Source organism: Rhea americana, unplaced genomic scaffold (genome assembly GCF_003343005.1).
Source record: "Rhea americana isolate MKP2758 unplaced genomic scaffold, rheAme1 scaffold_25, whole genome shotgun sequence".
Classification (NCBI taxonomy): Eukaryota; Metazoa; Chordata; class Aves; order Rheiformes; family Rheidae; genus Rhea; species Rhea americana.
Window position 1 is genome coordinate 6,141,362 of NW_028186368.1, and position 13,555 is coordinate 6,154,916.

The window sequence follows — 13,555 nt, forward strand, 5'->3', positions numbered from 1 at the left end:
AGAATATAATGGTGATAAGATAGAAAGAATATGCAGTTAGAGGGTAAGAACCTAAAATAGGATTGGCAATAATTATCTTTGGGCCCCATATGGCTTGAGGATGCTGTGATGTAGTGGAATGATGCAAAGGTCCATTTCTTTCATGTGGGTGTCCAAAGTGCTGTTAAATCTTGTTTCCAGAAGTTGTGACTTCATTTTGAATGGAGAGTTCAGCTCAAGCCTGAGGTCACTTCTGCAGCCACTAGTGATGCTAAGAAGGGACTAGCAGGAGATTAGACAGAAATATACATTTAGTAAAGTTCAAAGGATTTTGTTTCCCTAAACGTTTGGAAGAAATGAGTTTATAGATAATTCAAGAGTGTTTGTCCTATGGACCTCATTCCTTAAATTTTACTGAGGCAGAACGTGATGTTATCCTGTAGATGCCCAATGAAGCAGACAGAAAGAACAGAGGATTTTGCTGGCCAGCTCTCTAGCACTTTTAATACTTTATCGACTGTGGATCTATGAAAATCATATCAACTTCAAGGTTATTTTTAATGGTGACTTTACAGTTTGCCAGCTAATGGTATTTTTTGGATGTCTCCAAAACCATCCCAAACCATCACTTTCAGCCATTTATTTAACTGTCCTAAGAAACCTTTGTAGCTTTGAAGATAAACTCCCTCAACTTTGAGTCTTCTTCACACTGCTTCACATCTGAGTTTTTCTTTCTCAAATGTATGTAATTGCATAAGTTGCATTTTCTGTGTCAGTCTCTTTAAAAATTGGTATATTTGATAATTTTCTACATGGGTTAAAACTCAGAAATAAATTGATTACAAAACCTTCCTTTTTAAAGCTAAATTAAAGCTAGAAATTAAAGATAGAAAAGTTCTTAGTGGGGAAAAGAACCATTCCTAAAATAGGAATCTGCTCTCCTCTCCTGTGATCTTTTCACCAAACCAGTTTTTTAACAGAGTGATATTTAACACTGCACATATATAAGTGTGTGAGTTTCCTGAAGAGGAAGATATCACAGCAGCAACTGGATGTTTTCTATGCAGGTTTTCTCTCAGATACTTTCAGATCTTCAGTTTCAAAGTTGAGTTGCAAAATGTATTTTGGTTAAGAAATGCTAAATAGACTTTCTCAAAATCCCCATTTACCATTTACTCAGACATTACTAGTTAACCATCTTTTGAAGAGAAATGTTCTGCCCCAGAACTCTGCTATTCTACATTACTTTTAGGAATAAATTTTATACTCTTTTTGCTGTCTGAATATCATCCTCACTGCAGGAAGGACAGAATAAAAGACCTGCAATGAACAGTTTATTTGGTGAATGTAGTCCCCCCTTTTTTTTCTGTTGGGACTACCTGCAAACAAAGCTGTCAGAAACGAAAAGATAGATAGCTTATCTGATATCTCAAAGTATGTGCTATTTCACAGACTACACTTAAACATTCAAGCAATTCTGCTGAAGCCTGAGACTGCAGTGATTTTCTAGATTAAGGTCTATCTTTTCCTGTGTTGCTGGCCACCTGAGTCACGAGGTACCACATCTCACGGGAGCACCGCACAAATCAGCTACTGCTTTGCACTGTGTTTCTAATGGGAAAAGCAGGCAGGTGTGCTGCATGGATCTAATTCTCATGCGTTTAGTGGTATATCTAGACTGCTGAGAGTACTCATAGAGGGCGTATTGCATGGTGGAACCAGGAAAGGCTTTTCCTAGAGGCCATGTCACAGGTCCCAGCATACACTGATCTTCTGAATTTGTGCTCCTTTACTAGTGCACAGTGTCACGACTAGGATTCCTGTTTGTGTACCTGGTGAAGGACCTCAGCATGGCAATAATTTGGCTCAGCGRTGTTGCTGGAGAAGGTAACTGTCTAGTTCTTCCCAGCCCCTCTGTTCCTATCTGCTGCTCATTCCTTTTTAGTACAGATCCTGGAAACTTCATAGGAGCTTCTTTAGCGGTGAGACATTTATACAGTGAAGCAGAGTTTATACAGTGGAGCATCGTACTAGAAGGCACTTGGGGACCATTTTATGAGACACAGAAGACAGCAGACCTGAGACAATTGATTTATGGCAAACTTGGACCCACATAACAAAATACTGCAATTACTACTSCTTGATGAAGACAGAGAAAATAATATGGTGAGATGAATTCATATCGTCACATGGAGYTGGAACAGGAGCTCCAGATTTGCAGGTAAAGAAGAGGGTCTTTGAGGCACTGTGTGGTGTACAGAGCTTGCCCTGATTGTCCCCACAGCAGCTCACTGAAGGAAGTCACCCAGATACAATCCTGCAATTGCTTATGAGGACATAGCTGGATTCTGAGTGCTTCTCTGCTGCCGGGAAGAAGATTGGGTGACATGTACTAGCAGTCTTTACAAGGAGATGGCACATTTTGTTGGCTGAAAGCAAGATGGCGTTATCAATAGCCATTTAATGAGCTGATGTCATCTCTGTGCTTTTGATATGATGTGCCATCCACATTTGCTGGGTTCGAGTAGAGTATTTTTCTTGGCATGGTCTCTGAGCACTATTAGTTATTATTACCTTGCAGGCCTTGTACAGCCAAGTAGAAACAGTGTTCCCCATCAGTGCGACTGTGTATGGATAGGCAAAGAAAATGAAGGACACATTGCAACTCAGGGTAATGTAAACACCATGTGATGCATTAAGGTGGGACCTACATAGTTGGAACTGTTTTAATCAATTTTTAATCAGCTTTTACTACAGAAGAACAATTTATTATAGGTTTTATGTGATTATAAGTTTACTGTGATTTAACTTGTTCAGGTACCATAGGTTTTTATGGGCTCATATCAATTTTAGATTTTATGACATTTTAATGCCATCTTTCAACTTTGCTAAAAGCTTATCTATACAACTTCCTTTTCCTCCTGCCTTGGCAGAGGAGAATGTTGCTACAGCCCAGCCCATTTATTAACCTAGTTACTCAACCAGACAAAAAATAAAGTAACTGATTCATTTCCATTAAAAAAAAAAATTAAGTACAGAATAAACGCTTTGTGGTATAAAGACTGTGCAAATGCATGCACCCATATCCACATGTGCCTGCATAAAACATTTGCTACTGTGAAAGAGTAAAGATGGAAGCTCTAATCCCCAAGTGTGGTATGCCTGGAAGGCTCTTGTTCTTTATAAAGTTGCCATGCTAGCGTTTGTACAACAGTGGAGTGTACAAGGAATAATTTCATCCCTAGATTCTAGTGTTGTCCAACCATTCCTATATTTTCCACCTCTCGCTGATTACAAAGAAGTTCTCTGATGAAAGGAGGAGGGAGAAGAGGATCCCCCTTGCTCAGGGATAGTTTTTGACATTTTGGTGACCGGGCAGCCTAYCAGTGACTGGCCAATGCTTGGGGCAATGTCAGTGTGGTCCTAGCAAGATTGAACTGCTCAGGAACCTCACTATCATCATGATCATTGAGAATGTCTGGCTTAGAAATTTGYAAGCCTTACGTCAGCAGCAGAGGACAACTGAGGTAAAATTTGGGCAGGGGAGAGGTCTCAAAAAGGTGAACTTTTCTGGAGATCATGCTAAAACTGCAGGACTGGTAGTAGTCACATCCTAGTACCTCGAATCACAGTGTGCTCCTATAGCCATCTAACATCTGGCTAAGCATCTTTGGTTCTTCTTTGCACTGATCGGGGACAGATGGTAGCTGTGAGKTAGGTGAAGGGTAGATAAGCCAGAAAGTAGTGTGGGGAATGTAAAGAGCATGTGAGTATGGCTTTGAAGGGCTTGAGCCTTATTATCCATAATTACTCTCTCCACACTGCAGAGGTTTGCTCGGTTTAGCATGGGGATACTTCCTACCATCAAAACAAAAGTGCTATTTTGGGTACATCTGTTTTGTCCCTTTCCCTTCCCCAGGCTTTCCCCAGGCTCTTGGTGTCAGATCCATCTCGGAGCTGTTTGGTCTGCCTCTGGCTCTGGKTTTCTCTATGCTTTACTGGGTGGAAGGCTCCCAGAAACTGATTCAAAGACCCTGTAAATACCTCTCAGACAAACAAATCTGCTTTGCTGGCTAACATTGCATTTTTGTCATCTGCTTTTCCTTTCAGAGCAACAAGAAAATACAACACGAATTAATATTCTTAGCCAACGTCAATATGAACTGCGTTATCTGTTTCAGTCGCTCAGATTGCTAAGGTTGGCCTTTAGGCTGATTCTTATGTTAGAGATGAGAAAGTTACACAATAGACATTAGAGAATCCCTTAAAAAAAAAAAAGCCACAATCCTTCATTGAGGAACAGAACCAGCTCTAGCCTGGCTGAGATGCAGTCACATGAGTACACAAAACAATGAACACACAGTGTAGAAAAGCTGAGGCCAGTGAACCTTATGTCACTTCCCAACTGCAGCATTACTCATAATTTATGGCTATACTCGCCTTTCAACCTCTAAAACCTTTTCCCAAGTATTTGCGGCATTCTCACATAAATATTGCTACAATAAGTAACATCAACATTTAGTAGCTGTTTTTCAAGAATAACCGTGTGACACTATTATGGCATTCCATTAAACCAGCTGCAATGTGTGGAAGGTCTAAATCAAATCATGCCGACTAAAGGTAACATTTACACATATACAAGAGAACAATGGATAGGGAAAGTTTATTCTGTGTTTCAAGACATAAATGTCAGTTTTGTCTCCTTTCATGGTTATGCAAGATGTCTCTGTTTGGTGAAATGACCGAGTGGACACAGATTAGAATTTACATTTATTGGCCATTTGCTACGTTCTCAAAAAAGCAAGTTACAAAATGCCGTTTTTTTTTTTTTTTTTTTTTTTTAGGAGAGAACCTTATTTCAAAGGAACAGGGAATGCTGCCTTTTCATTAAAGCTATCAAGTTCTGTGTAATGATTAGTATGAAATTCCTTGCCAGAATTGTTCACTGTCCAAAATACATTGCAATGACTAAATGTAAATGACAGATAGTTAACTCATATATAGATATGTGCTTAATTGCCCTCATCCCTCCTGTCTCAAGAATGCACTTAAGCATATGCTCATTTAAACACATATGCTTCATTTCTGTTTAGGTCAACAGGATATGAGCACGTGCTGAATTATAAGCAAAAGCTTAAGTGCTCTTCTTGATTAAGGATGCTTTTCTGAGGCAAGGCTGAAAAAGTCTTCCCTGGAAGCAGCCTATTGCTGGCCCTACCTCTTGCTCCAGCTACTTTAATGGAGTGTTTCTGTCCTCCTTCCTCAAAACCAGCTTGCTCACCTCTCCTCAGAGAGGTTTTTGGAGTTGATGTCAGAGACATGTACCCCATTGCCCTACRGGCTAACTTGTTTCATGTTATAATGAGCTTTGCAAAACTGCCCATAGCAACGAGTGAGCAAGTGGACAAAAAGGTTTGGAGAAGAAGAGTAAAAGGGGAGCTACACCGAGGAATTCACCACTATCCCTGAATGGGGAAATGGCAAAGCCAGCAGCTCTGTACTCACATCTACTCTACTGGTTCATTTTCAAAGAAAAATTATTGTGATCCCCATTTACCCTTCCATATGGCTCTGTGCAGAGCATCACACTGTAGCCTCCAAGTCTGGATTAAGCAGTCAGCAGAACTGGCTGATTTTGAATAGCTTTGCTGTAACRTTTACCTACAGCCTGCCCCCTTCCTCCCTCCCTGCTCTGCCCCCTTCACTGCACCAGGCTGCYGTGGGCTCCACCAGCAGCCCAGGCTGCTGTGGGCTTCTTGTTTCATGTTTTTGCCACGTACTTGGGGTGTTGCGTGGGTGCTTCGCTGCCGACGTCTGGGGCTTGGCTTTGTGACTGTGTGGACTCCCTGTGGGAGAACCATCCAGCTGCGCAGCGCGGTTGAAACCCTCTCAGCAAACTGCTGAGCAATACGGGGCTTTATTTCTTCTCACCAGTTGGGCTTCAGGCTGCCCATTCGACCATCTGCTGCTACAGGTTACCTCTTAACTGGCTGATAAAAACCGTGTACGAACTCGTGTGTGCAAGAGAGCCTGTGTTGTTCAGTGATGTTTTCAGATGCACTTGGGAGCTGTATCTGTTGTGTGTTATCAGTTTAATTAAGATAAGGCTATGGAGTTTATGCTTTATTCCCATAAATGACAGGGCAAGGATATGAATGATTTATATGGTATTAATTGTACTTGGGAAGCGCAGGTCTGTCAATATGCAAAAATAAAAATGCTATGTGAATCCAAGTAAGGGAACAAAAACTCTAGATTTTTCTCTTTAATAGCTTTCCAAAATTCTCCCTGTTTTCAAAATAGTAACATGTGTTGGGCAAAAAGTTTGAAGGGGCAGAGGCTGGGCAATAATTAATAAAGACTTGTGCTATGCCAGCTTTGGTGAGTGAATTTGATTCAGTGAAAGAAGACTCACTCCTCTCCCTGCCCTGCAGGTAATGTGTTTGCCTGTGACGGCAGCAGATTATTTGTTCTTTTTTTTTCCTTGACACCGAACTAAAGAATGCATTGTGGGAAAACCATCCTGACACATGACACTGTGCAAAGGAGGATCACAGCGTGAGGCAGCATCAAGGGGCTTACTTGGCCTTGATGCACTCTTGCACAGCATGGGGCTCCAGAGATGAGTGTCTCTTCCAACTGAAGCACTGGTGCAATTTGCACAACTCTCATGAGAGCGCACGGTGAAGCTGCTCTCAAAGCCCTCATGTAAACAGGGCTGGAAAAAGAAAGGGAGAGTAAAAGAGCCTGCACCATGCACAGGAAACGCACAAAAGGAGATAGTTCAAAAGAGGCTGAGCAAAGAAGGAGGGGAGTTGGGGAGGGAAGTAGGGTGGAAAGGGGGCAGAAAATTAAATCCAAATATTGGAAGCAAAAGGGAAAGGCTTAGAAATACAATCTAATGGCTGGCACAGCTGTGAGAGGAGCGGTCAGAAGAAATGAAGTATGGGAAGACACTGGATGGCAATGCGTAACTAGAGATTTAGCTTTCAAGGCGAAACTGTAATTGAAATGTGCTCTACAGAATCTGTGCCTCAGACATTCAGCCCTTAAACTTCTTCAAAACCTCCTAAGTTCAGATAATAAGTTTGCATAAAGAGAGAGAGAGGGAGGGTAAAACAAGAAATAAAGCCCTCTCTAAGTGTTCCTTGCTAGCCTGTCTCTGAGCAACAGGCCCTCCTGTACTCACTCTCCCTTGTTGCTCCTGCTTATCATAATATGCCACTTTTGTGCATCAAATTTACATTTCAAAAAATGCTGTATCGCTGCTCTAAAATTAATTATTAATCTTTCATCAGTCCCTTCCATAGATACATTTTTAACTTTGATTTTGCTACCCGTTCGGGGGAGGACTGGGAGAGGGGGGCGGGGAAGAGAAGATCCTTTAATCTTGTCACTTTTCTGTTGGGCTCTCCTCTCGTGTGCTGCTACTTCCAGCCCTGTGTGTCCCATAAGTGCTCTGGAGGTAGAACTTCAACTTTTCTTCTCGCTCTTAAAAGAAGTTTCACATGCTTTTGAGAGCAGGGAATTTTTACCCTCCRGGATTCAATTGCTGATGCACAACTGCTCCTCTTGTTTGACCTGGCATTTCAGTTTTGCTAAAGTTTAACTRTAGTGATTTCTTGAGCCCCAGGCTATCTAGTGGATTATAGGCCCAGTAGGGGAGCGAGATCTGGGCAGTATTTGCGTGCTCCACCCAGAGCGCAGTGTGGGCTTATCCATCAACAGATTCATGGTGGTGACTTGTAGGGCATTAGCCAAATATTGACTATTTACTACTAAACACAAACAAGCCCTGGAAGGACAACCATTTGTTGTTAGCCTATGGGAAGAGTAAATACTTGTCTTGCCTGTAGAGGAAAAGAAAGAGGAGCCAGGAGAAGTTTGTTTGTCAGATGGATACTGGAGAGATGGCAGAGGCTGACAAACTCGGTACCTATCCTACCCCTGCCCTGGGGTCATGCCAAACTGCTTAACCTCCTTCAAGTAGGCAGAGAGGGTGCAAATAAATATGTTGAATTATAGGTGACTCTTTAACGAAGTATGGAATAAATAGATTCCTTTTTACCTCAACGCTGTAAATCCTACCAGTCACTAACTTCACAGGTAAGAGCATAGTGTGTAGCTATGTATGCACATATGTGCCCTCTCCCTGCTCCTGTGCTCAGACACAACCCAGCCAAGGGCGTGYTTTCATGAACCTGAAATGCTCTGTATAGGCTGCTTCCCTGAATTAAGATGGAAAAACTTACAGGGCTCCGTTATGCTTTAAAATAACCTTCTGCTCAAAAGAGACAGGAAGTTACCTCTTTGGAAGACACATGTCAGTGCAACATGGCATCTAGCTAAAGGCCAAAGTTACCCATTTATAAGAAATGATATTTTACATAGCACTTTTTATCTTTCCATTTGCCTATATAGTCTAAGAAATATGTACTACTTTCAACTGTTCCTTTGCTGCTCTGTGCTGGGTGTATGTGTGGGTGAATGTCCCTCAGGATGTTGGACTTAATCAGAGGTGATTTTGGATCAATAAGAAATCAGATAAAGCACAAGGGAAAAATAAAGCTAAAAAACAGAGGAAAACACATCATGCTTGTTTTCCACTCTCCTTTCTCCTCTRCATGTATCATCAGAAAATTGTACTTGTCCATATTATAAATTTATCGCTGTGGCTGTTCCTGAGGGGGACTATGTGCAGGTTATGCCCCCTCCCCTCTTTCATCTATAGTGCCAATAAGCAGATCTACTACAAACAGCACATACTGCAGCACCTTAGTTTAGGCTGTACTTCAACACTAATAAATTAGCATTTGCATGGACACAGACAATAGCTCTTACAGCACACCTATACATAAACATTATTGCCTCTTCCTGTCACAGCTGGAGAAACTGAGCCAGCAAAGTTGCTGGAGGTGCGAGAGAGTCAGCAGCAGCCCCAGGATCCAAAGCGAAGCCCCGTTCAATCACAGCCTCCCTCTCTGTCTTCCGGACAGCAAGCTGAATTCAGCTGCACGTCTACGCACTGTGATTTATTCTGTGTAACAACACTGTGATTTTTTTCCAAAKCAGACTTTGATTTCAGTTCATTGACACTAATTGTACATGTACCTGTAATTGTGTAGGATAATTAGGGTGCTACAGAATACCCACTTTGTATATTATACCTCCACAAACCACTGGAAATGAGGTGTAATGATTCTTGCTGCGCATTCTCATTTGGAGGATGCAAAGCAAAAGCAAGTAACTGTAACTATAGGTCTTGTTTCATAAAAATAAACAATGATTATGTGGTTGTGTCACAGATGTTACACCCTGTTGAGTGCACTGAATTCCTTATAGTCAAATAAAAATAGCTAGATCACGTAGCTTCCGAGTGAGATGTAAGTGTGGTTTCAGCAGGAATGCAGCTCGTGCAAAAATCCAATACTGGCCTTGGGAAATGTTCCTTTTTGTCCACATAAGAGCTGAATAATGTTTGTGGCTGAAAATTCTATGGATTCTTAATCATGACTCTCCTCAATCAAAATATAGGTTCCACTTTTAAATGAGGTGCCCTCTTTGCGTGCCCAGCTCACCAGCCTAGCTGAGGAGCTGCACATGTTAGAGGAAGGAGGCAGAAAGATTCACTTGCCTCTGAGTGCTTTCCCTTTCCTTCCACAATGCTACATTCCTTTTTCTTTCACCCCATAACCTTTCTAAGTATTAGTCTTAGGTGACTTTTTTTCTCGCTGGCCCAGGATATTCMCTTGATCCTTTTTTGTTTTGTTGCTTGGGGCAGGTTGTCCCAGTAGAATGAAGCTGTAAAAACATTTCCTGACGAAAAGAGGTACGGCCTGGGCAGGCAGGGAAAACAAGTGGTGGCATGAGCTCTTCAGCATCGGAAAGGAACAATTTTGTGGAATATAAACTGCCTAGCACTACTTATCCCATTAGTCCCAGCTGCRCAACATGTCTCACTAGCTAGAGGTGTACTTGGTGGTCCAAAAGCAGGATGCCCTTGTCCTTTCCCACATGCATTTGCCTTCTCACATCATGGGCCTGTGCAGAGTGTTTTGGCCAGTGCCAAAACTTCCCCTTCCACTGCTGGCCCCTCCAAGGTGTGTTGCAAAGAGCTTTTTTAATTCCTTGATCCTTCTCTTCCCCACTGTGCCAGGCAAGGAGTAAGAGTTTGAGTGTTTTTTCTCACACGGGATCTGAATAGTGACTTTTGTGCCTGCTGCTGCTTATGGCAGCGGTCATCATGGGCCAAGGCAGGCCAGTTGGTTGGCTCCAGGCTGCTGGAAGAGGTAGGTTTAGGCTTGCTTTTTCTTCTGGTGTTAACAGCTGTTTTGTATTCTGAGGCATGGATCTTTTGCACGACACTGCATGACAACACAGTCGTGCCTGTGTGTGTATTTGGTGCCTCTGTGTTTTATTCCTCCAACCTGTGTAGGGAAGGGGGTGCTTATGGCCAACTCTGAGCCCTGTTTCTTGGATAGAGGAGATATTGACCTCATGCTTACAGAGTCCAGACTTCTGCTAAGCACTCCCATGACTGCTAAGAAATTTTCACAGAGAGGACTATAAGCCTGCTTGGTATCAGGGAGAGCTACTGAGTTTTCATGCATGGGAAATGGCTGCCATCAAAGGTAGCTCCTTGAAGCCCTTTTACCCTACACTGAAAGGTGCTGCCCTGCTCTGTGGACCACTGCATCTGCAGGAAGCCTCGTGGTGTTATCAGCTGCCTCTTTGCAGAATTGCAGAGATGTAAAAACTGGCAAGCTTCTGCAGCGTCTTGCTATTCCATCCTCCCCATCCTTCCTTCATACATTGAGCTATTTTCTGCAGCACTACTAATTACAAAGAGATGTGATCATGGAAGACTTGGGCTGAAATAAAGCTGTAGAAGCCACAGAAGCTGGATGTACAACAGCAGGCAGCTTAGGAAAGGTGGAGGCGTGCAAATAAGCTCTTGCTGATTAGAGTGCAAACCTGCAGCATGCCACTTTTCTAAGCGACCATCCATGTGCACTCCAAAACTAGTGTCTCCCCTCTAAGGGACACTGGAGAGCTAAAATGAAAGTAAGTTACTGAAGAGATTTCTGTGTAGAGTAATTGCAGTTTAGCTGACACATTGGAAGCTCATATCCTAGCTTATAAGGTCAGCATCTTCTTTGGCTCAAATCCTTGCCAAGCTATTTGTAAAGGAGTGCTCATACAACGAGGTTAAAAAGATGGATTAATTAGAGGGCCAGATCTTGCAGCTGAGGGACAAAAGAGCGTTGTCGATCTCACATGCCCCCTTTGGTGCAACCAGTCTTGGCAGATGACATGATTTAAATGGATCCAGAAGTGCAAATAAGCACCTTGCATCTGACTCTTATTCCAGCTTTGGGATTAAGGTCACTAAGGCATCCCAGCATAGCTGTGACCTTTGTCCTTACCCAAAAGGTATCTTTTAGATTGGGTGTAAGTTTTGCTTTAGTGGAGGAGTAAGAAGAGAAAATGCTACTTTCTTTTGAAATTCATAACTATAAGTGAACTTCTGGCTGCTTGGGGAAAAGCAGAAAGTGGATCAAAGATATTTCACATTTGTACATAGGAACCTTGTGAAGGTTTACCATCTCTCCCTCCCAATCTTCTTCTGCTTTCTCAGGCAGGAAAATGAAGTCCTTGTGCCATTAACACTCACTTTTATTCATGTGAGATCTGAAGAAGGGCAGTGCCTGAAAGCCTGTGTGTTTTCCCCATGCATGGTTTAGAAAAGATGTCACCTCTGCCTGAAATTTTGTCTTGCCTTGGTCCCCAGATCTTACCTTGACTGCAATCCTTGGACTCCATTTGCCCCATATTGTAGGAAATGCTGTCGTGAGTCCATGCAGTCGTGAAGGCTTTCTCAGGTATCACTGTGCCATGGCAAGAAGTCTCTCCCAGGTAAAGGATTGGTTGTCATGTGGGTGAGACTGGTCCTGTGAGTGCTATGTTGGCCTTAGCTTTCCAGTCAACTTCTACCTGAGCTGTGGGGCTGGACCACAGAGCTGTGACCTGCAAGATGCCTCCATGATAGCATCTGCTATCTCTGAGTCTGAGATGGACCTGCAGACACATAGCTAAAGTAACAGCTACAGAAGTTGCTGAGGCTCTCGCAGAAGCAAAGTTGATCTTGCACAGTTGGTCCTGCTTCAGGGAACAGGATGGGGTCACAGAGGAATTTTTTTCCATGACACAGAACTGCAAAATTGCAGACCTGCTCTAACACAGATTTTACACTTTATAAAGCATCTGGCATTAGAGGTCTAGATGAGATGAATCTTTATTTTGGTATGATTTGACAATCTTTTGTTGACCATACCCATTTTTTTAAAAAAATATACTTTATATTAAATTATAACATTCTCCAAAGAAGAAGGGAATTTCAAAGTTAGGAAAACTGTCAGAGCATGTGACATACACAACAGTGGAATAAATCAAAATGAGGAAGGAGGCAGAACAAAGAGGAAGAGGGAGAGTGAAAGTCTAAAAAGGGACCGATTGCAAAGTGCATTTAAGCATTTTGTTGGGTACTGAATTTCCCTCTGGCCCACACAGGCTGAAGGAGATGGTTTTGTGACTGAGGCACAGCCTTACCTTGTGGTTGGGAAGCAATGACTCTTGGTGAATGAGAGCCAGAGGGGGAGTGGGGCAGTCCTCAGTGCTAAGTGCTTCTTTGCTATGGATTGACTCTACAACCAGGGGCAACTTCCTTCCATCTTTCACCATTTCTGAAAGCAAAATCAAACCCAAACCCTGTTCAATCTTCTACTCCTCTGCTTCTACCAGGAACTGATCGGCTATGTTGGGATTTGTTTCCTAGGCTGGGCTAGATCTCCCTTAGGGTATCTGTCTCCACTTCTGATAGAAGCAGGCCAGAATCCAAATCCTGAGATAATTAAAATCAAGTAGGTTAAAGCCTCTCCCCCTTAATGTCTGTGAGAAGCAACAAGCACCTGAAGCAAAGTAAATGACTATAAGCCTCCTGTAGTTGGACATGGGCAGTTGTAGCCTTGTTTCTATGAGGTGGGGAATGTCTGGCAGTGATTTGCAATGTCATAGCAAGGAGCAGAAATGCAGCCTGGAAGGGGGCTCGGGGAAGACCTCCTTCATAGAGATGATTGTATACAAACACACAACAAGAATTAATAACACAAGGATGGTAATAAAGGCATTCATTCCAGATGTACCACTTCCAGAGCTCCTCTAAGAGAAGTTTGAACATCCTTACCAGACCATCAAAAAGAGAAATGTGAACTCCTTAGGGGAAAATTTGCACAATATCCACCAGTGGAGTCAAAACTCTGTTTTGACAACTGTAGAAAGCTTTTTGTGAATTGGCATCTGCACATTTACAGACACATAAACAACTAACCAGGTGACATCAAGCATGGCTGTGCTAGCACAGTGGTCAGTAGGGAACAGAGAAGAAACTTTAGCAGCAAAGTCAGAGTAGTTGATCTTAATGCCATGTCACAAATGCAACATCAACAAGAATGAAGAAGGGATACCCCCTCTGCGTGTTAGCACTGACAAGGGAAGAGTGAATATCATCTAATAAAGA